Source organism: Bubalus bubalis, chromosome 3 (assembly GCF_019923935.1).
Source record: "Bubalus bubalis isolate 160015118507 breed Murrah chromosome 3, NDDB_SH_1, whole genome shotgun sequence".
Taxonomy (NCBI): domain Eukaryota; kingdom Metazoa; phylum Chordata; class Mammalia; order Artiodactyla; family Bovidae; genus Bubalus; species Bubalus bubalis.
The window spans coordinates 26,324,300-26,350,653 of NC_059159.1; the positions used below are offsets into that span (position 1 = coordinate 26,324,300).

Genomic DNA, 26,354 nt, shown 5'->3' on the forward strand with positions numbered 1-26,354 from the left:
TCAGTTTTGTAATAAAAAGAGATGCCTCTGTTGGTGAATTATAAAACCCTAGAGTTCAAGGTTCAGAGAGACCTCTGGGGTCATCGTTTCCAATTCCTTCTTTGTACTGGTGGGGCCAGTAATGCCCATGATGAGGGACTGGCCTTTCCGAGGCCACCTGGTGAGTCTGGTGACATGACCTGGCTGGAACCAGGCTTTGTGTCCTTGTCTGTGCCACACCAGTGGAGGGCAGCGTGGAGAGCTGGCAGGTGAGGGGCACCAAGAGTAAAGGACTCTGGTCTTGACTAAGGGGGCTAGTGGTCCTTGGGGAGGTGAGGTCAATCCCAGCAGCAGTGGAAGACCCCCTGTGCCCCTGGGGAAATGTTCTGCGTCAATAGTGGAGTGCACCTCCTGTGAGCTGGGACCTTTGGGAGGGATGTCATGGAAATTGTAGTATTGGTGGAACTCCAAAAAATAGAGAGGTGTTAAAAATCATTAGGAATTTATTTTCAATAGAAATCAAATATCCACAGTACTAGAAAGGATTTTACAAGGCAAAAATACATCATGAAGGTGAGTACCTGGAGCTGACCTTGGTTATTCTGCTGTCAAGGGGGATCAGTCTGTGGTCTTCCTGTTGGCAGATAATCCTAAGGCCTGCAGGCCTGTGGAGGGGACGGAGTTGAGGACTTTCTCTCAGCTTCCATCAGCTGCAGCCCCCCAAAGACATACTGCAGGCCAAGGCAGGTGTCAGTTAGGAACTGCCCCTGAACGACATTGATCCCTCTTCTCATTTCAGTGTGGCAGACTGAGACCCAGGGAGAGGTATCATCATCTCCAGCACAACCGTTTTTGCATCATTCCATTTATTTCTGAGATGTGTTTGGGGCCTTGCACATGACCGAAGGAGTGCTTGGCATTCTGGGAGGGCGTTGGTCTGAACCAGGATGTCCCAGAGGGGGGTGCTGCTCCTGGATGGGTGTTGAGGGGACCAGGCCTGGCTGGGCATAGATCGAGGGGGTCATCTGCCCTGTTGTCCTCTGGTCAGGGGAGGGGCCGGTTGGAGCCTGAGTCTGGGAATCCCCCTCCCCACCCCATCCTGATTGCTTTGGAAGGGCGGGGTTGCCAGCAGCTCCTGGGGGCTGCAGGATGGGACCCATTTAGCCTCTGCAGTCATCTGACCCCCATGACTCAGGCCTAGCCCTGCCCGTGGAGGGCAATGGGCCAGTCTGAGCTCATCACCACTGCCCAGAGCAGAAGTGGTAAACAAGTTTGCCCTCTGTCTCCTGCCCCTGAGAGGAAGCAGGGAAGAGGGTGAGGTGGGGGCCTCAAGCACTCCACCCGGCCCAAGCCATCTGCGTAACACAGGTGCGTGTCACGGGTGTCCATGGGGCCTGTAGGGTGTGTGCTGGGCTCTTACATGTGGGCAACATGTACAGAAGCGTGTTTACCTTCACACGCGTCCTCTGGAGAGCTGTGGCCAACCTTTTCCAGGGGTCATTTCACTTCATCGCTGGTGTCTGGGGGCCAACAGCTGAAGGCCCATGGGGGTGGCCTTAGAACTGGGGGTCCCTGTGGAATAACACCTGGTTTGACCTGCTGGATCTCAGCCTCCTGACCGTCAGGCCTCATGGCTCAAACTCATGCTGGGGCTGGAGCCGCGTGGCCTCTGGGAGCCTCTCAGAGGCTGCAGATCTTCCTAGGCTGTTGATCGGGGCTGCCCGGCCTGTGGCAACATCCAGCAGGCCCAGTCCTGGGCATCTCCCCTTTTGCTGTGGGCCCTGGCTTGCCTCCCTCTTTCCATCTTGCTCCCTCCTCCCCTCTCTCCTGGGTGCCCGTCTCTGTCCCCTCCTTTCCTTTTACACCCACTTTCCAGCTTTCCTGTCCTTCCTCTCTTCTCTCAGCCCAGTAACTAGCATTGTTATCTGTAGCCACCAGATGGCACCAGCGTACCATGTGTCCCATCCCAGATGAGGGTACACACAATCCATGCCCCTAGCCCAGGGTGAGTAACCACCCTTAACCCTTCACAACATCCACACCCTGCCCAACACCTTCCTGAGACTTTAAACATGGAGGAAAACAGATGCAGCAAAATATGGGCAGGGCCAGGGTAGGGGCCCGGAGCTCCTTGAAGAGGCTCTAATGCCCCTTAGGGTATCACCTATCTCACAAAGGGTGTTTGCACACATCACAGGGTTTCCACCTCAAACCCGTGAGCTCCTGGGTAGTGTGCACTGTACACACAAAAAGAATGAAACCCAAAGGAATGAAGTCAGTCACCCACAGTGAGATGGCAAAATTTGCAAGGGAGCTTGAACCTCAGCTTTGCAGGTTCCCAAACCTTGGGGTTCCTGGGCTGGCAGCAGTTGGGCAGGGGTCACCAGAGCAGCTAGGGCCCTTGAGCACTCTCTTCCATGCTAAGGCTCCTCCACTGCCTCTTTGGTGTCTCTTTCAAACCTGACACAGAACTTCACCAGGAAAGTGCCCGCTATTATTTTAGTCTCTGGGTCTTCTCAGAATTTAGGCATCTTTACACTAACCAGTTTCTTCTTTTCCCTTTGGCCTCTCTATGTAGGTTCACACTCTGTTTCTTCTAGTAAGGCTGAAATGCAGAAGAGGCAGCCCCTCTCTGCTTTCTGGGAGCCCCCAGGATGGTGGGAATCACAACCTTGTCCCAGGAGCCAATCGAAAGGGGGATGCACAGGTGCAGCTTTCTGGGAACCTCTCCTGGTATAGAGCCAGGGCCAGGTGAAGGTATTCAAGGCAGGCCTCCTGGAGGAGGCAGGGGTCAGGACTAGGGAAAGGTAGGCTCAGTGAAGGCAGCACCCTGTGGCAGCTGCTGAGTGATCCTCATGAATGAGGAGCAGCGGGGGTGGGCTCGCAGCCCTGGAGTCAGGGGAGGGGACGACACGGTCCCTAACTTGGGCTCAACTTCCCTCCTGGCCCATCCCCCCACCCCATCCCTCACCCCCCTGTCCCACTGGGAGGCCTGTTGTGGGCTGGGGACAGGAGGCCCAGGGTGGGGTCCCTTCCCCAGGGCCGGAGCAGGATCCTGGGCCGGCTGTGGCAGTGCCCAGGAGCCAGAGAGGAGCCGCCGCCCCCCACCCCGTTGGGCCCCTCTGTAATTAGGGCTATTTTTAGGCCCTTCTTCCTTCCTATTTCAGGCCTCTGGACTGGGCCAGAGAGTGGGCTGTCCTGGGGCCGCGGGCTGGAGCCGCTAAACTGGGCCGTGGCGTGGGAGCTGCAGCCACAGCACAGACCACAGCCCGGGGCGGAGTTCTGGCAGGGGGAGGGAAGTGGGGACGTGGCCAGACCTGAGGCAGGGCCCAATGGGGGCGTGTCCTTGGTTCATCTGACCCCTCCCGGGGCCCCTCACTGATCTGCCCCCCCTCCCACCCGCCAGGGTCCATCCTGCCCCCTCCCGGCAGCCCTGCTGACTCGAGGCTGTTAGCCCTGGGCCTGTCCCACAGGGGTGCCCAGAGTGTGTATAATAGTTTACTGGGCACTTACTGTGTACCAGGCACTGATCCAGCACTTTACCTGTATGAATTCATTTACTGTGTACAACACCACTACGCGGTCAGTGATGAATTATCCTAATTTTACAAATAGAAAACCTGAGTCTCAAAAGGAGCCCATTTCTTGTGTGCTGGGCTCAGGGAGCCTCCTGTGGAAGGATGGGGGTTGGGGAAGGGTGCTTCATCCACTTCCTCGGATCCCAGTGCTCCGTCAGGCGCGACTCCCAGGAAGTGGCTGCTGATCTACCGGTCCCTGCTCTGATGGCCCACGGCCTGTCCTGCAGGCGGAAGGGTGGGTCTTGCCCAGCTGGTTCCAGTTAGGCACAAGAAAGCTGGCGAGGGGTATATTTAGCCCTGGTTTCTGGAGGAGCCAGAGGTCTTTCATCCTTGGAGGCGCTGGCCACAGCGGGACTCAGCTTGCCAACGCTGGGCTCCTGGGCTGCAGGGCAGACAGGCTTCGGGCAGGGAGCGGGGTCAGGGAGGAGAAGGGGCATATGTGATCCTGTGCATCTCTGTGGCTGGTGGGGGCAGTGTGAGTGCCAGTCAGGGCCTCTCAGTTCTGAATGCCATGCTCAGGATGTGTCTAGGTTTGCAGGCTCTGGAGAACTGGGCTACAGTCTATGGAGTCGCAAAGAGTTGGACACGACTTAGCAAGAAAACAACAGGCATTGGAGGGCTGGCCTGGAGGTAGACCTGCTGCCCGCCCCTGTGAGCCTGGGTCCAGCTAAGGCCTAGCGTGTCTGTGGCATGGGGTTAGCCGGGCCTGGGAGTCTGGGGGCCTGTACTTAAAAGTAAGCAGGAGAGGTGCTCAGGGGGCAGAATTGCAGGGACAGGAAAGGGGTGGCCTTTCCATTCTCTCTAAGGAGACTGACATGTTTGGGCATTGATGTTTTGGAGAAGGTGGAGGGTTGTGGGGGCAGGTATATCTGTGTAAGAGAGAAACAGGCACACGGAGAGGCAATTACGTGGTGCCAAGTGGTGCTAGGTGGTGAGGATTTGGGGTGTGCTGAAGGTGTGCATGTATTTGACTCAGTGCCACAGGCTTTAGGCGGTGGGCACCCTCCGTGTGATGGGGCTGGTGGGCTGGGACCTGTGTGGTATGGGTGACTGTGTTGCTGGGATCTGGTGGCGCCTGGGTGTGAGATGACACGCCAGTGGCTGTGGCAGTGCTCCGCTGTAAGTGACTAGGACAACATGTGACCCCATCGTGATGTTTCTGGGGGGCAGCCTGTGAGTATGGTGGTAGATGAGGGCTGTTTTAAACTGTCCAACTTTGATCCTGTGGGGTTGTGTAATTATCCCTCTGGATGTTGGTCTCTGTGCGTGTGAGCCTGGGAGTAAACACATGTGTGGATGCAGAGTTTGGGACTCAGGGTGTGTGTGTGTGTGTGTGTGTGTGTATGTGTGTAGGCTGTCATTCTGGGTGTGACTGGGTATGTGAATGTAGCAGGGCTGCCAGCTTCCCACTGCACATGAGTCCTGCTCCCATTGCAGGTCATGGCCCACTGCCCTTCTGGGGACCCCTACCCCAAAGCCACAGGCCCTCTGGGCTGGAGGGAGGGAACCCTACAAGTCATAAGCGCCTGTCTCTCTCCTAATCCTCTCACCCCCACTCCCTCCGACCATCCCCACAGACGGCAGGCTTCTACCTGCCCTGGGGCGGGAGGCAGGGGAGAGAAAGAGGAGCCTGCCCGCCTGCCCGCCGCCCCTCTGTCGTCTCTGCACTCAGACAAAGAGCTCACCCTGGTCTCTGTGGGCGTCTGGGAGACGCTGGGGGGATTAGCTGCCCGCGCCGCCCTCTCCCCACGTCATGCCAGCCCACCCGGCTGGCACCGACACCTCCGAGCCCAGGGGCGGTGCCCTCACCATGGAAGCCTCTCCTGCCTGGAGGGTGTGTGTGTGTGTGTGTGTGTGTGTGTGTATCCCCTGCCCCACACCTTGATGGGAGCAGAGGTGCAGCCTGATGAGAAGTGGGGTGCACAGCTTCCACTGCTGGTGGCGCCACCTTCTCCCCGGGGTTCCCACTTCTCTGTCGCTCAGCATGTGCTTGGCAGGCCTATATCTGGGGCGGCACCCCTATGTCTTTGAACCTCTCATTCCTGGCTCTTGCACCCCTCCCCCACAGTTGACTGCTGCTCCGACCTCCCATTCCTTCCCTCTGCATTCCTGGGGGAGGGTGTGATCTGGCCAGTGAGTGCTGAGAGCAAGGGAGAGAAGGGGGTGGGCGCCAGTGGGCACCCCTTTGGGGAGGTCTCGGCCCACCCTAGTGAGGTTAAAGCGAAAGTCACTCAGTTGTGTCCGACTCTTTGCAACGCCACGGACTATATAGTGGAATATATAGTCCATGGAATTCTTCAGGCCAGAATACTGGTGTGGGTAGTCTTTCCCTCTTCCAGGGGATCTTCCCAACCCAGGGATCGAACTCAGGTCTCCCGCACTGCAGGCGGATTCTTTACCAGCTGAGCTACCAGGGAAGCCCTAGTGAGGGAGGGCAGACTGTGTTCAAAGGAGCTCAGTGCAAGAGACATGGGAATGACATTGGGTCTCCTCTTTCTGGGGAGCCACCTATGGCTTCTCCATGGGGAGGGTGACTGGTAGACTGGTCTGGTCACACCACCTAAGGTTGAGGCTTTAAGTCTAGCACTTTCTTTGTACTGTGCAAAATCAGAAATTATTTTCAAAGTTCTTTCACATTTACTCTCAAGGATTTTCTCAACAGGTAGGGCAGGTATTGGGGTTTCCCTGGTGGCTCAGTGGTAGAGAATTGGCCTGCCAATGCAGGAGACGTGGTTTCGATCCCTAGATTGGGAAGGTCCCCTGGAGAAGGGCATGGCAACCCACTCCAGTATTCTTGCCTGGGAAGCCTCATGGACAGAGGAGCCTGACTTCAGGCTACAGTCGGGTTGTAAAGAGTCAGACTCAACTTAGTGACTCGACAGTAACAGCCAAGGACGGGTATGGCTGTGTTTCCCAGTTCAGAGGCGTTTGGATTGAGGCTCTGAGAAGTTAAAGGATTTACTCAAAGCTACACAACTGGTGAGCAACAGATAGAGCCAAGATCTTGGTCTGTAAGTGTCAGGGGAGACCCTTTGGATCCCTCCTAATCCCCGTGGCTGGGCCTCTGCCTCATCAGTCCCTGCCATGCCTGAAGACTCTGCTGCTTCGGGAGACTCTGGAATGGGGGCAGGCAGGCCAGTGGGAGCTGGGTGAGCGGACCTGGCTCTGCCCTGAGTCACACCCCATCCTGAAGCAATCGGGGGCCTGTGGCTTGGACAGTCCTTGCATCCATCCTGGGATTTGCAGGTATTTACGGATGCTCTCTTCCTCCTTTTGACAAATGCGTTGGGATCTACTTTGTCCCATATCCTTCTTTTCTATCAAAATATTATTCCGAGGTTTAGTCCCTTCCTGTCTCCTTTCATTCAGTCTTTAGTGGAGACAATGAGGCTCCAGCCCCATTCTGTCCATGGAAGGGAAGCTGCCAAGCATACCAAGAAGCTGGGATTTCCCAATAACTGCAAATGGTCATGGAGGTTAGGGATCTGGCTCCATGCCTTCAATATAAGAGATGATCAGTGTGTGAAGATGGACGAATAGTGGTGAGTGGGTGGATAAATATATAGAAGAGGGTAAATGCACAGGTGAGTTGGGTGGGGGATGCATGTGTCAATTGGCAGGTAAATGGATGGATGGACGGATAAGTGAGCAAGTGGAATGTGTGGATGGGTGAGTGGGTGGTGTTAAGATGGATGGGTGGGCAGGTATTTAGATAAAGTGAATGGTTGAATGGATGGATTATTAGGTGGGTGGAGGATAGTTGGATGGATAGATAGATGGAAAAGTAGGTGAATGGTGGATGCATGGAAGGATGGATAAATGGATAGAAGAGTGGATAGATGGATGAATAAATAGATAGATGGATGGATGAAAAGGTAGATATGGGAAGGTGGGTAGATACGTGTGTGAGTGGATTTGTGGTGAGATTTGAGAGCCTGAAGGAGCTTTTGAAAGACAGGCTATACATAGAAAATGAATTTTTCACAAGTATTTGGGTTTTGGTCAGCTCTCAATCATCTGAACTGTTGGAGAGAAACAATGTTTAGAAAAATCTAGAATATGCTGGTTCATTGCACCCTGATTTGTATCACACTCAGGGGTAGGTTTTGTCTCTGAAGTCTGAAGGTCTGAATGCTGGTGATGTGTCGGTCTTATGTGCAGGTGTGGCTCATCTTGGGAGTCTAGACCTCATGTTCCTCTCAGCCTGCCGTCATCTTTCTCCCTCCCATGCTGGGCAGGACAGCATCTCCTCCCAGATGGTTACAGACTGCAGACAGGGGTGTGATTCTCCTGCACTCTCTGGTGGGCTCCTTCCTTCTCTAGGGACAGTGGCTGTACTTCCTGAGGATCTAGGGCTGTTCCTCCAGGTTTCCCTGAGGCTTAGTCAGCACTGGAGGAGCCCATGACCACAGAGATTAGCCTGGCATCTGCTAGGTGGTGTGATGCTGACACGAACTTGATAGCGCAGTTCTGCTCTAACAATGGAAGGTGAACACTGACCTGCATTCCCGAATTAGAGGAGGCAGATGGAAGCTGTAACAAGACATGTGGAAGTCAGATGCCAGGAGGGGGTGTGCTTGGTGGGGGGATAGGCGACGTGGATTGTGCAATCATTTCTTTGCCCCTTCCCAGGTGTTAGGCCTCTTCTTGGCTTCAAGAGGATTCTCATTTGCCTTTCTCTTGGGGAAAATCTTCCCTCTGGGACCCTGGATGGCCTGACTTCCATAATTATAGGAGCCTCATGCATCAAGTACCTGTTGGAGGCCAGGCACTTTATATACAGCATCATGTTCAATTCTCACAATATGCTTTCAAGTGAGTATTTCTCACATTTTATAGATGAGGAAACTGAGGTCCAGAGAGATTAAAGAATGTGCCTGGTGTTGCCCATTTAGAAGGCTGTAAAATCAGGATTCCTATTCACGTTGGCCTGGCTTCTCTGCTGGTGCCACTTCTTATACTGAGCCCACCACCCCTTCTCTGCATCCTGCTTGCTGGTTAGAACGGGTTTAAGGAACAGCAGCTGGGAAGACACACCAGAGGGTAGGTGATGCCCCAGAGAATGAGAAGGCTTGAGACCAAGGAGATAGTCTCTAGCAAGGACCTTCATGTCGTGTGTCTAGGCCATTGTACAGAGACCTGCAAGCCTCTATCTAAAATATGAGGCAGCATGAAGGCTTTGGGTGAGAACACCAGAAGGCTTTTCTGGCCTAGAGAGCTGTAGAACTCTGGAAAGAGCAGAAGAGGAAGGGCAGAAACATACATTCTTTGGGGAAGGTGACGTATAGTGGTTCCAGCATAGCTGATTTGCTGACCTGAGACAAGGGGGTGGCCCAGAGGTCATTTCAGGACATCCTCTTGCAGCCAAAGAGGCCAGAATGACCTGGGTGGGAGTTTTCCTAAGAGCTTTCCCAACTGAAGGTGAGACCAATCATGGGGACTGGTGCTGAGATGCCGAAGCTGGAACGGTTTGGAACTCATCTCAGGATCCCAAAAGTGGGGGGCCCAAAAGATGCCAGGACATACTTTTTGGGAGATAGGGAGGGGACGGCTGCAGGAGCCACAAGGGAAGCCCGTCCCTCCCGAGTCCAGGCAGTCCCTGAAGCCAGAAGCTTGCCCTGACCCTGGGGATGCTGAGAAGGCAGCAGGGATTTGCAGGAGCCTGAGCCCCAGGCTGGTGACCAGGTGGCCAGACCTCTGGCCAGTCCTGAGCAGATGGGTGGCGGGGAGCTGGAGGCTGGGCAGGGCGGGGGTGGAGACTGGGAGGTCCAGGTGGGCCCGAGCAGAGGGCGGCCCCTCCTGTGTCTCCCCCTCGCCCTGCTGGCCTCCCTCCTTTCCCTTTGATGCTTCTCACCACAGACTTCAAACAGGCTGCCCTCTGCTCCTGCCCGCCCGCCCATAATTAGAGCCTGGCTCAGGCTGCTCTCGCCCTCACTCCCTTCCCTGCTCTCAGTCTGGCTCCAGCTCTCTGACTTGTCTTTATCTCTCTTCTCTCTCTCTCTTTCTCCATCTCTCTCTCTCCCTCTTTTCCTGGTCCTCTGGCTCTCTGTGTCTCTGATCCTCTGTCCCAGGCAGGGACCAGCCTGGTCCCCGTGCTGAAGTTCCCACAGATGCACACTCTCTCCCTTGTGTGTGTGTGTGTGTGTGTTTGTGTGTGTATGTGTGCATGTGTGAATTGACTTGGGTCTCTAATGTGAGAGGATCTATGTATACATGTTTATATATAAACATGAGTGAGAGCAGGAGGGAGCAGACAGGTGTGACTCTGTGTGCACACGTGTGTGCATGCGTGTGCTGCTGTGTGAGCAGCGTCCTCCCCTTCTCTGTCTCCTTCTGTGTATTTTCACTCTGACTGGAGACTTGACTTCTCTGTTTTATCGCCATATCTTCTCTCCATCTCTATAAGCTGTTTTCATCTTTCTCTTTTCCCCTTCTTTCTAATGTGATCTGCATCCCCTCCCCACACTGAAGGCTGCCCTCCTTCGCACCTTTCCCACCCAGAACCTGGGGCTCAGGCCCTACCTGCTTCCTGGTGGAAACTGCCACCAGGGAAAGCCATAGGGCAATGAGCTAGGCCAGCTCCAGGCTGCCCATCTCCTTCCTGGTTGTGCCCTCGGCTCCCAGCACAGTCCCTGGGCCTCCTGCCTCTCCCTGGACTTATTTTGGGCCCTCCCAGGGTCTGTTTTTTCTGGGCCAGGCTGACCTCCGACCCCTTGGGCCCCTTTGCAGCCCTGTGGCAAGCAGCACCATGTCATTCTCTTTCCTGGGGGGAAGGAGGTCTTGCCAGGAGCCTCTCCATGACCTAATATGGGAAGTAGGGGATCAAAATCCCTACAAGTCCCCGCCCCTCCAAGGCACTGGGCTCAGGCTGCACCTTGACCCATGACGGAGCCCACATATCTCAGTAGCATCTGCCCTCTGGTGTAAGGGCTTCATCCCCATCAGAGAAGAGGCTGACGCTGTCCTCCCTGTTACCCCCCGGGGCACCTGGCGGCACAGACCCAGGCCCTTTTGGAGAGACTGACCTTGAGCATTGAGTGGTCTGGGTGTGGATAGACCCCCAGGGCTGAGAAAGCCCTCCCTTCATGCTGCAGCTCTGGACTAGCCTTGGGGCCTCCCTGGGCCTGTTTTGCAAGGATGCCATGAGGAGGGTGATACTAAGAGATGACTAACCGGAGGTTAAACTTGATGTTTTCCAGCTGACAGTGCCCTTTCCTGGTCACGTGGGAGCCTTGTGACTCCTGACAGGAGCGTGGAATAAGGTGGCCCCATCTTTTTACAGGTGAGGACACTGAGGTACAAGGATGTTCTGTGCCCCCTTCTCATGGGGAGGCAAGTCTGCTGGGCTCAGGGCTCAGGGCCTGTAGGAGTCCAGGCTCCAGAGAGGTGGGGGAAGCAGGACGCATGTCCCGGCTGGGGCCTCACCTCCTTCTGGCCTCGGTAGTTCTGGCCAGTTTTAGGTTCTAGGCAAAGATGGGCACCCGTGGGTGGATGCAAGCTTGTGAGTCAAGGGCTTCAGCAGGGATTTCGATTTGGGGCATTTCTGGGCAGGACCCAGGAGATACCATGCCTGGGGGATGCTTAGGGGATCAGGAATTCCAGAGGCTGGGGGGCACCCCCTCTGAATTGGCAGCCCGAGCATGTGTGATTGTGTGTGTGTGTGTGTGTGTGTGTGTGTGCATGGCCATGAGGGAGTGATGCTGGGTGTGTGTATGAGTGTGTACACAAGCATGAGTGACTGTGGGTGTGTGTGCACACATGGTGTGCCTGAGAGCGAGGGTTTGTGACTCTGTAGACAAGTGTGTGAGAGGCTGTGGCTTGTGAGTGCCTGTAATCCTGTGAGGTCATTTCGAATGTGAATGAGGGAGAGGGTTGTGTCTGTGAGTCCTGAACATCCATGTGTGGATGTGAGAATTGACTTGGGTCTCTGATGTGAAAGGATCTATGTAGTTTCTATGTACACACATTTACACATAAACGTGAGCGAGAGCGGGAGGGAGCAGACAGGTATGAATCCAGGTGCAAGTGTGTGTGGATGCGTGTGCTGCTGTGTGAGAGGCGTGATGCCCCGGCTTTCTCTGTCTTTAAGGTCCGCACCACCTCCTCCCTCTCTGCTCTGTTGTCCCTCCCTGTCCCCTTCTCTCTCCCTTTCCTACTTAGCCACCCTTTGGGGATCAAGTGCCAGGACCACTCCCCAATTCCAAAGGCACCTGGGGACACTCTTTTGTCCCTTTGTTGACAGGAAGGGGGTCCTCGGGGCCCAGCTGGGGGTGGTTGGTTCACAACGGAGGGCATGGCAGCCCCTGTCTCTAGGCCTGGTTCGAGGTGGAGTGGAGAAGTGCCTCTTCTCCCACGCACATCCCACGGCCCAGGGCGGAAGGGGGATGAGATGATTGTCCAGTGTCAGCGTCTGGGTCCCGGTGGTCGGTGGTCATGGAGGCAGCTCCCAGGCCCGGACGCTGGCTCCAGCTCTGCCTGAGTCTCACCAGCCCGCACGTCTCCGCGCCTCCGCTCCTCACCTGTGAATCTTCTCCTGAGCTAACACCTGGCTGCCTGGGTCTTACCCTCTCCCTACCTCACAACTGTGGCCTAGTTCCCCAGCTCTGCCAACTTGGCAGAACCCCCAGTCTGAGGTTCTTGGCTGAGGAGAAGTCTGGAGGTGTGAGGGAGTTTTTTCTGCCCTAGAAACGGGAGGTTTGGGCTGAGATGGGCATGTTCTTCCCAGACAGACTTGTCCTAGCACACCTCTGCAGCACGGAGGGACCCTGGGGGTGGCCATCTGAGGGAGACACTGCCGCACTGGCTCTGGGGAGCCCCAGTCTGAGGGGGAGCCCCTCAGTTTCATGGGAGCAACAAGAACACTGGATACCTGGAAAGCTGGGCCCACACAGTGAAATAAGGACGCGATTCCCAGCCACACAGAACTGTAAGATCCACAGTGCTTACCGAGGGCTGGGCTGAAGGCAGCTGCTCAGTTCTTTGAATAGATGAAAGGAGAAAAAGGAAGGAAGGGTGGGTAGAGGGAGGGTGTCAGAGTGAGAGGGACGGAGGGACAGATGGAACTGAGCTGTGAGGCCCTGGGCAGCTTCCTGAAGGCTACAGGGATGCAGGGACAGCTGCGTCTTCCCGCTCAAACTCTGGATGTTTAAAGCCCTTGGCATTTACTGTGAGCATCAAGGCCTCTCCAGGACCCTGGAGCCAGGACCTCACTAGAGTCCCTGCTTAGTTCTTTTCCTGCTTCAGTCTACCACTAATATTTTGAAGAGACTGCCTCCTGGAAGCCCAGAATCAAAGGTTCCCTTCCTGCCCTTGCTAGGAGAGGAAGGGGGTCCATAGCAGGGGATGGTGGGGTCAGCCTGGGTTCCCTACCTTCTCAAGGGCCGCTCACTCCCCCTGGCCCCACTCCCTCCCTCCCTCCTAAACCCAGGAAATCTGGGGGCAGGCATCTCTGCCCTGCCCCTCCCACTGCCTGCCAGGGGGTGACTGCCAGTGGAAAGGGCCTCCAGCTCATCCCTGCAGGGGTCTCCCCTTGCAGAGCCCAGGAGGACAGGAGCCCCTGGGGTGTCAGGAACCCACTCATTCCCAGGTAGCCTGCTTGGTCACAGCCTCAAAAGCAGGCTCAGGGAACCCCAGAGATGAGTAGGAGGGTAGAAAGCACGACCCAGGCCACCCACTCCCTGCCAGAACCATCCCACGCCCCACGGGGATCTGCTCTTTGCCCGGGGCCTGGTCTCCAGATTCAGGTGGTGGGAGCTAGTCCTGAGACCTGAGGCTGGCCCTGCCACATCAGCTGAGCATCTCAGAGAGAAGGGGGTGTGTGCCCTCATCTGACAGGTTCCAGTTTCAAGGAAGAGGAGGCATGTGAGACCAGGGATAGGCAGATCTAGAACTAAACTGTGATGGCAGATCAGCCCGTTTTGTTCTTGATAGAAGATCAAAGTTCTGGAGGGCTGAGACTGGGCCACTCCTTTGCCAATGTTGAAAGCTCTTCTGACCCAAACCAGCTCATATAGCAGTAGCTCCAATAGCGATATTTGCAATTGACTGATGCAACCCATCTCAGACAGGAACTACTTCAGTTTGTGATCATTTTATAGTTTGCACATTCACACACCTGATCTCATTTTGAGCCCCTGGCAATCCTGAGATGCAGGCAGGAGTTATGTTATGTCTCCCATTTTACAGGTGAGGAAACGAGGAGGAGAGCCCTGCTCATTCAGAAAGTATTCTTTCATTCAGAAAGGTTTTGGGATCTCAGGCCCCCTCTTTCCCATGCTGTCATTACTTACCACGTTTGGGAAATAATTTGGTTCAGTCCTTGGACCCAGGGAAGCCTTGGATCCCTTGTGGGTGGGCTGTGTGTCTGGTTTAGACCAGGGTGACGAGGCCGGGGGACAGTGGATGGGCTCACCCCGGCTGAATGCAGACCCTTCCCATCCCAACACAGCTCTTAGCCCCTCAGAGCTGGGGCCACAGCAGACTCAGAACTCAGGACTCCTTCTGGGGTAGTTGTGTGTGGTAGCTGCCCACTCTCCTCCAGGAACAGGGCCTCGTGGCTCCAGCCAGCATCCTGTGGGCTGCATCCTGACTCTGGTCTTGCAGGGCTGGTGGGAGGCATAGGGTCCAGGTTTGGCCCCAGACTGGGTGGGCTGTTCCTCGTTGGGTGGGTGGGAAATGGGATCTGGTGCCTTCTTATCCTGGGGGAAGAATGCCAGAGTGGGTCCCTGCCCCCTGCTGGTGACTGGCCAGGCCACTGCAGAGCACAGCTTTCTCTGGGTGATGTCCCTCTCTTTAGCCTGGGCCCTGGCAAGAGACCCCTCCTCTTCATGCCCACCCAAGAGTCCAGCCACCTCAGCTCACTCCCTCAGAGCTCTCTGTCTTCCTCCTTCCTTCCTACTCTGGACTGAGCTCCTACCAGTGCCAGGCACCTGGTGGGTACTTCACCCAGGTGGTCTCATTAACTCTGCCCAAGAAGAGGTATCAGTAGCTCTCATGTTAGGGTTGAGGAGCTGAGGCCATAGAAGGTAGAGTGACTTGCCCAAGAGCACACAGTTAGGGTGCTGGCAGAGGTGAGATTCAGTTCTTTAAGCTCCACAGAGAGTGGAGGTGGAAGAAATGCTACAGAGGGAGCTTGGAGCTTGAGAAGGGCTTGGACTACTTTGGTGGGGATCCCCAGCTTGATTTTGTGGGTGCAGGGCTTTTAAATAGGAAAGTTTCACAGAAGAGCAGAGACACAGACTTCCTGGGTCCAAATCCTGCTCTGAAACATAGATGTGTGACTTTGGGCAAGTTACCTAACCTCTCTGTACCTAGTTTTTCTCACCAGCACAAAGGAACCGGTCATAGTGCCTATCTCAGAGGCTGGCTGGGAGGGTTGAGAGTCCATGAACCTAAGGTGTTTTGAGCAGAGAGCAGTGCAGGCTGCATGTTATGCACCATGGGTTTGCATCAGCATAGGTGGCTCCTAGCTGGACCCCTTCCTTCTCCCTTTCTCACCACCTTGCCCTCCTCCCACCCATCATCCTCTCTGAGGACTGAGAAATGCTGCCCTGAGCAAGGAACTGAGCCCCTGCCCTGCCATGGACACAGGCCACCATGTGCCCTGCCCATCTTTGCTATGGCTGCTAGGCGCCTGGTGGGCAGAAGGTATGTAAACAAGACTCAGGTGGGGGAAGGGGAGCAGCTTGGAAGAGTCTGAAAGAGCCTCCCCAGTGACTGCGGGTGGCTGCCAGGGTACAGAAGGGGCAGCCTCCTTGTTCCGGCTGCAGGATGAGAAAGGGGCTTCAGGTGCTGGGTGAGGAGGAGCTGGGGCTGGCTTCCAGCAGGAGGACAGGGGTAGCTGGGCTGAGAAGGAGGGAAGTGGGGGTGAGGGAGAGTTGGGGCTGGGGTGGGAGATGGGGCAATGGAATAATGGGGGTGCCGGGGATCCGACTGAAACCCACCCTAGAGCAGGGAGTTGAGGACAGGCCTGGAGGTGGAGGAGGCCTGGCAAGAGCATCGGCCTGGTGTGTCCCTTGATTTCTGTTTGCTCCTACAGAGGCTGGGGCATTCTCCCCAGAGCCTGACAGCTCCCTGGCCAGTCCTCTCTCATCTCTCAGGGGCACACCCCGCCCACCCCCAGCCGAAGCCAGGAATGGGGCTGTGGGCAAGGGGTTGGTCATCTGGGTGACACTGGCTGGAGAGGTGTGCCTGAGAGGCACCTGGCCTTTTCGATGGTGGGCAGGGGCCGGGGGGTGAGGAGGTCTGGACACAACCTCAGCTGCAGAAAAAGTGTGCTCTCCTCAGTGGGAATCAATAGAAGAGCACCTTCAGTTCACTTCAGTAGCTTGGTAATGTCCAAGTCTTTTTGACTTCATGGATTGCAGCAGGCCAGGCTTCCCTGTCCCTCACTGATTCCCAGGGCTTTCTCAAACTCATGTCCATCAAGTTGGTGATGCCATCCAACCATCTCATCCTCTGTTGTCCCCTTCTCCTGCCTTCAATTTTTCCCAGCATCAGGGTCTTTTCCAATGAGTCAGTTCTTTACATCAGGTAGCTAAAGTATTGGAGCTTCAGCTTGAGCATCAGTCCTTCCAATGTATATTCAGGACTGATTTCCTTTAGGATAGACTGGTTGGATCTCCTTTCAGTCCAAGGGACTCTCAAGAGTCTTCTCCAACACCACAGTTCAAAAGCATCAATTCTTCAGTGCTCAGCTTTCTTTATGGTCCAACTCTCACAACCATACATGACTACTGGTAAACCATAGCTTTGACTATACAGACCTTTTTTTGGCAAAGTAATGTCTCTGCTTTTTAATATGCTGTCTAAGTTTGTCATAGCTTTTCTTCCAAGGAGCAAGTGTCTTTTAATTTCATGGCTGCAGTCACCATAAGCAGTGAACCCAAGAAAATAAAGTCTGTCACTGTTTCCCCATTTATTTGTCATGAAGTGATGGGACCGGATGCCATGATCTTTGTTTTCTGAACGTTGAGTTTTAAGCCAGCTTTGCATTCTCCTCTTGACCTTCATCAAGAGGCTCCTCAGTGCCTCTTCGCTTTCTGCCATAAACATGGTGTCATCTGCACATCTGAAGTTATTGGTATTTCTCCTGGCAATCTTGATTCCAGCTTGTGCTTCATCCAGTCTGGCATTTCACATGATGTATTCTGCATATAAGTTAAATAAGGAGGGTAACAACATACCCTGTTATGTTATATATATGTATATATATAACAATATACCAGTCTTATATATTGGAAGGCTTTCTCAATTTGGAACCAGTCCATTGTTCCATGTCTGGTTCTAACTATTGCTTCATGACCTGCATACAGATTTCTCAGGAGGCAGATAAGGTGGTCTGGTATTCCCATCTCTTGAAGAATTTTCCACAGTTTGTTGTGATCCATACAGTCAAAGTCCTTAGCATAATCAATGAAGCAGAAGTAGATGTTTTTTCTGGAATTGTCTTGCTTCTTCTATGATCCAACGGATGTTGGCAATTTGATCTCTGGTTCCTCTGCCTTTTCTAAACCCAGCTTGAACATCTGGAAGTTCTCGGTTCACATACTGTTGAAGCCTAGCTTGGAGAATTTTGAGCATTACTTTGCTAGCGTGTGAGATGAGTGCAATTGTGTGGTACTTTGAATGTTCTTTGCATTGCCTTTCTTTAGGATTGGAATGAAAATTGACCTTTTCCAGTTCTGTGGCCACTGATGAGTTTTCCAAATTTTCTGGCATATTGAGTACAGCACTTTAACATCATCTTTTAGGATTTGAAATAGCTCAGCTGGAATTCTATCACCTCCACTAGCTTTGTTCATAGTGATGCTTCCTAAGGCCCACTTGACCTCACATTCCAGGATGTCTGGCTCCAGGTGAGTGATCACAGCATTGTGGCTATTTGGGTCATTAAGATCTTTTTTGTATAGTTCTGTATATTCTCGCCACCTCTTCTTAATATCTTCTGCTTCTGTTAGATCCATACTGTTTCTGTACTTTATCGAGCCCATCTTTGCATGAAATGTTCCCTTGGTATCTAATTTTCTTTAAGAGATCTCTAGGCTTTCCCATTCTATTGTTTTCCTTTCTTTGCATTGATCACTTAGGAAGGCTTTCTTATCTCTCCTTGCTATTCTCTGGAACTCTGCATTCAGATGGGTATCAGATCAGATCAGATCAGATCAGTCGCTCAGTCGTGTCCGACTCTTTGCGACCCCATGAATTGCAGCACGCTGGGCCTCCCTGTCCATCACCATCTCCCGGAGTTCACTCAGACTCACGTCCATCTAGTCGGTGATGCCATCCAGCCATCTCATCCTCTGTCGTCCCCTTCTCCTCTTGCCCCCAATCCCTCCCAGCATCAGAGTCTTTTCCAATGAGTCACTCTTAGCATGAGGTGGCCAAAGTACTGGAGTTTCAGCTTTAGCATCATTCCTTCCAAAGAAATCCCAGGGCTGATCTCCTTCAGAATGGACTGGGTTGGATCTCCTTGCAGTCCAAGGGACTCTCAAGAGTCTTCTCCAACACCACAGTTCAAAAGCATCAATTCTTCGGCGCTCAGCCTTCTTCACAGTCCAACTCTCACATCCATACATGACCACAGGAAAAACCATAGCCTTGACTAGATGAACCTTTGTTGGCAAAGTAATGTCTCTGCTTTTGAATATGCTATCTAGGTCGGTCATAACTTTCCTTCCAAGCAGTAAGCGTCTTTTAATTTCATGGCTGCAGTCACCATCTGTAGTGATTTTGGAGCCCAGAAAAATAAAGTCTGACACTGTTTCCACTGTTTCCCCATCTATTTCCCATGAAGTGATGGGACTGGATGCCATGATCTTCGTTTTCTGAATGTTGAGCTTTAAGCCAACTTTTTCACTCTCCACTTTCACTTTCATCAAGAGGCTTTTGAGTTCCTCTTCACTTTCTGCCATAAGGGTGGTGTCATCTGCATATCTGAGGTTATTGATATTTCTCCCAGCAATCTTGATTCCAGCTTGTGTTTCTTCCAGTCCAGCGTTTCTCATGATGTACTCTGCATATAAGTTAAATAAGCAGGGTGACAATATACAACCTTGACGAACTCCTTTTCCTATTTGGAACCAGTCTGTTGTTCCATGTCCAGTTCTAACTGTTGCTTCCTGACCTGCATACAAATTTCTCAAGAGGCAGGTCAGGTGGTCTGGTATTCCCATCTCTTTCAGAATTTTCCACAGTTTATTGTGATCCACACAGTCAAAGGCTTTGGCATAGTCAATAAAGCAAAAATAGATGCTTTTCTGGAACTCTCTTGCTTTTTTGATGATCCAGCGGATGTTGGCAATTTGATCTCTGGTTCCTCTGCCTTTTCTAAATCCAGCTTAAACATCAGGAAGTTCACGGTTCACATATTGCTGAAGCCTGGCTTGGAGAATTTTGAGCGTTACTTTACTAGCATGTGAGATGAGTGCAATTGTGCGATAGTTTGAGCATTCTTTGGCATTGCCTTTCCTTGGGATTGGAATGAAAACTGACCTTTTCCAGTCCTGTGGCCACTGCTGAGTTTTCCAAATTTGCTGGCATATTGAGTGCAGCACTTTCACAGCATCATCTTTCAGGACTTGAAATAGCTCAACTGGAATTCCATCACCTCCACTAGCTTTGTTCGTAGTGATGCTTTCTAAGGCCCACTTGACCTCACATTCCAGGATGTCTGGCTCTAGGTCAGTGATCACACCATCGTGATTATCTGGGTTGTGAAGATCTTTTTTGTACAGTTCTTCTGTGTATTCTTGCCATCTCTTCTTAATGTCTTCTGCTTCTGTTAGGTCCATACCATTTCTGTCCTTTATCGAGCTCATCTTTGCATGAAATGTTCCTTTGGTATCTCTGATTTTCTTGAAGAGATCCCTAGTCTTTCCCATTCTGTTGTTTTCCTCTATTTCTTTGCATTGATCACTGAGGAAGGCTTTCTTATTTCTTCTTGCTATTCTTTGGAACTCGGCATTCAGATGTTTATATCTTTCCTTTTCTCCTTTGCTTTTCGCTTCTTTTCTTTTCACAGCTATTTGTAAGGCCTCCCCAGACAGCCATTTTGCTTTTTTGCATTTCTTTTCCATGGGAATGGTCTTGATCCCTGTCTCCTGTACAGTGTCACGAACCTCATTCCATAGTTCATCAGGCACTCTATCTATCAGATCTAGGTCCTTAAATCTATTTCTCACTTCCACTGTATAATCATAAGGGATTTGATTTAGGTCATACCTGAATGGTCTAGTGGTTTTCCCTACTTTCTTCAATTTAAGTCTGAATTTGGCAATAAGGAGTTCATGGTCTGAGCCACAGTCAGCTCCTGATCTTGTTGGGTATAGCTTTCCTTTTCTCCTTTGCCTTTCACTTCTCTTCTTTTCTCAGCTATTTGTAAGGCTTCCTTAGACAACCATTTTGCCTTTTTTCATTTCTTTTCCTTGGGGGTGGTTTTGATCACTGCCACCTTTATGATGCCTCCTCTTATGAACCTCCATCCCTAGTTCTTCAGATACTCTATCAGATCTAATCCCTTGAATCTATTTGTCACTTTTACTGTAGAATCATAAAGGATTTGATTTAGGTCATACTTGAATGGTCTATTGGTTGTTCCCTACTTTCTTCAATTTAAGTCTGAATTTTGCAATAAGGAGTTCATGATCTTAGCCACAGTCAGTTCCTGGTCTTGTTTTTGCTGACTGTTTATAGCTTCTCCATCTTCAGCTGCAAAGAATATAATCAGTCTGATTTTGGTATTGACCATTTGGTGATTTCCATGTGTAGAGTTCTCTCTTATGTTGTTGGAAAAGGGTGCTGGCTATGGCCAGTTTTGCCAGTTTTGCATTCTCTTGGCAAAACTCTGCAAGCCTTTACCTTGCTTCATTTTGTACTCCAAGGCCAAACTTGCTTGTTACTCCAGGTATCTTCTGACTTCCTACTTTTGCATTTCCGTCCCTGATGATGAAAAGGACATCTTTTTTGGTGTTAGTTCTAAAAGATCTTGTGGAGAAGGCAATGGCAACCCACTCCAGTACTCTTGCCTGGAAAATCCCATGGACGGAGGAGCCTGGTTGGCTGCAGTCCATGGAGTCGCGAAGAGTCGGGCTGAACTTTCACTTTCACTTTTCACTTTCATGCATTGGAGAAGGAAATGGCAACCCACTCCAGTGTAGTTGCCTGGAGAATCCCAGGGACAGCGGAGCCTGGTGGGCTGCCATCTATGGGGTCGCGCAGAATCGGACACGACTGAAGCGACTTAGCAGCAGCAGCAGCTAGAAGATCTTGTAGGTCATCATAAAACAGTTCAACTTCAGCTTCTTTGGCATTAGTGGTTGGGGCATAGACTTAGATTACTGTGATATTGAATGGTTTGTCTTGGTAACAAACAGAGATCATTCTGTCGTTTTTGAGATTGCACCCAAGTACTGCATTTTGGACTCTTGTTGACTATGAGGGTGACTCCATTTCTTGTAAGGGATTCTTGCCCACTGTAGTAGATATAATGGCCATCTGAATTAAATTCGCCCATTCCGGTCCATTTTAGTTCACTGATTCCTAAAATGTCGATCTTCACTCTTGTCATGTCCTGTTTGACCACTTCTAATTTACCTTGTTCATAGACCTAACATTCCAGGTTCCTATACAATATTGTTCTTTGTAGCATCGGACTTTGCTTCCATCACCAGTCACATCTATAACTGGGCATTGTTTTTGCTTAAGCTCCATCTCTTCATTCTTTCTGGAATTATTTCTCCACTCTCTTCCAGTTGCATATCGGGCACCTACAGACCTGGGGAGTTCATCTTTTGGTGTCATATCTTTTTGCCTTTTCATACTGTGAATGAAGCATGGATCACAGCATTGTCTAACTCAAAGAAACTGTGAGCCATGATGTGTAGGGTCATCCAAGATGATGAGTCCTGGTGGAGAGCTGACAAAACGTGGCCCACTGGAGAAGGGAATGGCAAACCATTTTAGTATTCTTGCCTTGAGAACCCCATGAACAGTATGAAAAGAAGAGCACCTGTCTTTCTCTTCTTCCCTCCCTCTCCCTCCTCCCTATATATTCTTTCTCTAGCTCTGGCATTCAGTAATTGTTTGAATTTATAAGCAGAGCTAAGGATGTGAATTCTATGGTTTCCAGTATCCAGTTCCTTGTGCTGTGAGGAAGGAAGTCAGGACATGAATGGGGATGGAATTGGTGATGGGGAGGTAGCGATGTAGGAGTGAACTCCGGCTTGAGACCCAGCGAAAATGAATCACCTGTCCTGGATCTTTTCTCCTCTTCTGGGACTGGGCAGAGGAAAGCAAGGGAAATGGGTGGAGATATGAATAAAAACATTCATTTATTTTTAAATTAATCTTCACAAACAATTAAACAGATAAGTAATTGGACATAAAATCCCAATTATGTCCATTAAATTCAGTGCTTCCCATACCTTGGCTGTGGGAATACTACTGGCCCGACTTCTGCAGTGAGATCTTTCAAGTTGACTGATTTGATAACAACCCGCTTTTTAAACGTAGCTTCTCCACCAGTTCCTAGCTTTGAGATTTGGGCAAGTCCCTTCTCTGTGCCGTTGTTTCCTCACCTGTGAAATGGGATAACAATGTACTTATCTCATGGGGTCATTGTGAGGATTAAATGAGTTAGTGTTTATAAAGCAGTTGGAAGAGTGCCTGGCTCGTGGAAAGCACTGTTTGTCAAATAGAATGAGTAAATAAATACTTCCGAGCAATAATAGCTGTGACGTGGTGACTTGGTGAGTGAGATTTTCTCACGTTAAAACAGAGAACTAACTTGAGTTCCCTGCCTGTCCGGTAGTTAGGAGTTGGTGCTCCCACTGCTGTGGCACTGGGTTCAATCCCTGGCCAGGAAACTAAGATCCCGCAAGCTGCCAGCTCGGCCAAAATGGAAAAAAAAAAAAAAAAAAAAAAAACAACTAGAGAAAACTAGGAACTATTACTATAAAATTGTCTTCAATACTGCCAATGGGCAATTGTCCCAGATGACTCTTCCACACTGTCTTGCTGCAAGTTCATTTCACATGGTTTAATTCAATCCCAGTTGCAGCCCATACTGTCTTCCCGGGGGCAGTGTCATTGGATCCGTATCAGCCTCTTTGCCACCATGGCTTTGCCAGAGCACCTCTGCCATGAGATGTCAGAGCTGTTTGGATCTCGTGCTCGCTGTGGCCCGGCTCCTGCGCGGGAAGGCGCTGTTCCCAACGAGGCATCAAAGCAGGTGGGCCATCTGTGCTGGAGACCTCTCCCAGGAGTACCTACTCTGGATCCCAGGATTCCATGCTCTGTCCCAACTGAGCCCCTCATTTCAACCTTCTGCTTTTTATGAACCTGGGAGAAAAGGGAGCCTGGGAGTTGGGAAGGGAACAGGATGATTCTGAGGCCTGGGCAGGTTGCCTTCAATTTACCCTCTGGGCGCCTCCTATTTGATCGGCTTCAGGACTTTAATTTGCTTGTTGTTTGAGGTTAACCACCTTCCTTAATGAAGCTGGGGATGGAGAGGGCAGGTGGGGAGAGAAACCCCTGAAGGTGTGAGGGTGCGAGGGCTTCTCTCGGAGGCCCCTGGGTGGCTGCTGGGCTGTGAAACAAGAGGCGGTGCCTGCCAGCACCCAGCTTGTCCTCCCAGGTGTGATCCACGGAGGCACATCCTGACTGTCATGGGTGGGGAGGGGAGAAGGGCCTCTGCCTTCTGGAAGCTCTGCCCAGTCGCAGCAGGAAGGTTCAGGGAAGACGTCCCATCAGACCAGGGTGGGCAGAGCGGCTGAGGAGGATTCTCAGGGGATGGGAATGGCTGTGTTGGTCAGACTCGGGTGGGAGTCTAGGTGGCCAGTCATACAGTGAGTCCTTAGGCTCTGCTGGGGCTTCAAGTCGGGACCCCAGGGTCGGCGAGGGGACAGCTGGGCTGCCTTCCTCAATCCACAGCCGGAGGTCTGAGGCCCTGGTGTACAAGAGAGTCACTTTCCACATTCAGGTCTACCTGTCCTGGTGTCTGTGTGTGTGTGTGAGGGAGGAGAGAGCTGCCTCTTCCATCAGACCAGGGGCTCCATGGCAGGGCGGTATTTCATCGGAAGATGGGGGCTTTCTGAGGGCAGAAGCAGTGCTGTGCCAGTGATCCGTTCCTGCTTCCAGAGGGTGCTCACCGGCCCCGAGGCCCCCCACCAGCAGTTCTCGGCCTGCCCACTCTCTCCCCCCCTCTCCCCCCCTCCCAGCACACACACCATCAAGAGACTCCTTTGAAGTGCTGAGTGTGTTGTTCCTACGACATAAACCGCGCAGGCACAGCCGGGTGTGGAGCCCTGGTAATGAGGCTTTTCGGAGTGGGGCTCCCATCAGATAAGCAGTCCTTCATGGCTTTCCACTTACTATTCTAATGAGGGACGCTGCTGAGGGACAGGTGGGTCCAGGTCCCACGTGGCACCTGCCTTCTCACCTTGGCTGAGTTGAGCCCTGGGGCTGTACGACCTCTGGGATCCCAGGATGTCCTGTGTCCATGAAGGCCTTTGGACAGTTCCTCTAAATGGAGGCAGGGACTGTGGTTGCCTTTCTTACCCCATGTAGAGCCTCCGCCGTGCTGTTCAAAAAGGCTTTGGGTCAGATGCCGGGAAGAACCTTCCAGGTCACAGAGGTATATGATAATAAGCCTGCGAGTTTCGGGTCCGCGGGGAGGTAGAATTAGAGAGTCAGTCCCCTGCTTCAGGTTTTGGAGGGCCACCCTGCTGTTGTGGCACCGAGCGATGTTCAGGACAGGCAGGCAGGGGACAGCAGAGGGAAGGGGGCACCCGCATTAGCACCAAAAAAGACCTGAGGGTCATACACACCCAGGAAAAGGGAGACGTTGGTCCTCTTCTGGCTTATTTTCCTCTCCCAGACATAAAAATCAGGTTCTATGAAAACACTGAGAAAAAGGTCAATAGTGTGGTGAACTGAGGCCTGGCACCTGCAGCAACAGTTAGCAGAGGTGTGGGAGACCTGGGTTCGATCCCTGGGTTGGGAAGATCCCCTGGAGAAGGAAATGGCAACCCACTCCTATACTCTTGCCTGGAGAATCCCATGGAGGGAGGAGCCTGGTAGGCTACAGTCCATGGGATCGTAAAGAGTCAGACACAATTGAGCTACTTCACCCTCCAGACCTTGATGCTGGGAAAGGTGGAGTGCAAAAGGAGAAGAGGGTGGCAGAGGATGACATGGTTGGATGGCATCACCGATTCAATGGACATGAACTTGGGTGAACTCCAGGAGACGGTGAGGGACAGGGAGGGCTGGTGTGATACAGTCCATGGGGTCACAAAGAGTAGGACCTGACAGCAGCTAAACAACCCTCCCCTCGATGGACACCTAAAGGTCATTCTACTGGCTCCTCCGGGAGGACTGACCGGAGGTCGCCCCAGCCGTGCTCCTGCCTCCAGACTGACTGCTCTGTTGTTCCACCAAGAGGCTGCCCCACACTCCCCCTTGCTTACTGAGCGGTCTTAGACAAGTGGTTGCCTCAGTTTCCCCATCAGTTTCCCCATCTGTAAAGTGAGGATAAGAGAGTGGGAGAGGGATGACATAGTCCCCGTAAAGCTCTTAACACAGAATCTGGCATTCACTGGGTTTCTCCAAAGGCCCCTTTCGAGTGCCCTCCTGGAGGTTCTTTCTGCTGTCTGCCTGCTACCCCTCCTTGGTGTATGGAGTACGACACAGTGTCACCTTCCCAGCCTACGTGGGGAAGCAGGGTAGGGGGCATGTTGGTCCTTTCTGCCCTCAGTTTCCCTTTCTTAAATGTGGCTCCCCTCTTCTCCCCCCACTACCCACTGCGCCCCCCTCCCAGGCCTGCATGGTGAGATAATGTCTAAGAGATACTTGGAGTTACTTGGAGGAAGAGGCCAGACAGTGAGTGACCAGAGGTGATTATCTGGCGTGACTAAAGCGGCGGTTTCCCTCCCCCCCAGCCCAGGCAGAAGGGAGGGGGACATCCGAGGTCACGCTCCAGAAGGAACTTCCCAAGAAGGGCTAGACCTGGGGAAGCTGACCTTGGGAGAGAGGATTCAGGTGATTTTTCACAGGAAAAAACAATAACTCATCCCTTTTGGGAGGGGTTTTGAGGCAGGGGGCTGGCCAAAATGGCTCCATTCTCCCCTTGAACAACCACCCTATTTCCGGCTCTCAGCCTGCCTCCTCCATGGATGCCACTATTCGCCCTGGCCCTTGGCTCCTGCCCTTCTCCTCTCTACCTCTCAAGGGGACCTGGCTCCCTCCCAGGACCTCCTCCCCCTCCTGCCCGGGGTCCCCACTATGGCAGCCCAAGTTTAGACGCCTCTCTCAGCAGCAGAGATTCCTCTGCAGGAGGAAGATCCATTTTCCTCGCTCTCTTTACTCCTCTGCCCACCCCAACCCCAGAGGCCTGCAGAGGACCCGAAGGCTGCCCACTGAGAGTGGGGGTGGGCAGCAGGACTCGCATCAGCTCCCCCAGCCTCCTGTCCGTGAGTGAGCCAGCAGGCAGGAGGGCTGCAGTTCCCACCCAGACCTCTGGGTGCTGCCCAACTGCTGTGGTTGGCCCTCCCCTGAGGACCTGGCAGGTATTCACCTTCACTCCAACCCTCCTCCTGCCCCCTCAGAAGGGGCCGCCTTCATTTAGAAAAGAGAAGCAGCCACTAATACAAAAAATTTTCATAAACATAATCTCTTTGATCCTAGTTATTAGTATGGCCGACTCCCATTTTACACATGGGAAAACTGAGGCACAGGGAGGCCAAGTGGCTCACCCTGGGTCCCATGGAAGCATGAGGAATCCTGACAAAGCCTCGGGAA

General features: G+C 52.4%; 1 long non-coding RNA gene across 5 annotated transcripts; it reads right to left on the minus strand.

The window, feature by feature from the left end:
- Positions 1–21,691: 21,691 nt before the first annotated feature.
- On the minus strand, positions 21,692–24,471 carry LOC123332617. 5 transcript variants are annotated; one of them, XR_006549509.1, is made up of 4 exons: positions 24,383–24,471; positions 23,995–24,135; positions 21,980–22,132; positions 21,692–21,833 (listed from the first exon to the last, which is right to left on the minus strand). It is a non-coding gene; the product is annotated as an uncharacterized LOC123332617 (long non-coding RNA). The 5 variants fall into 5 exon arrangements; XR_006549511.1 differs by having other exon boundaries at positions 23,995–24,205; positions 24,383–24,460; XR_006549510.1 differs by lacking the exon at positions 23,995–24,135 and having other exon boundaries at positions 24,383–24,460.
- Between the last annotated feature and the right edge of the window lie 1,883 nt (positions 24,472–26,354).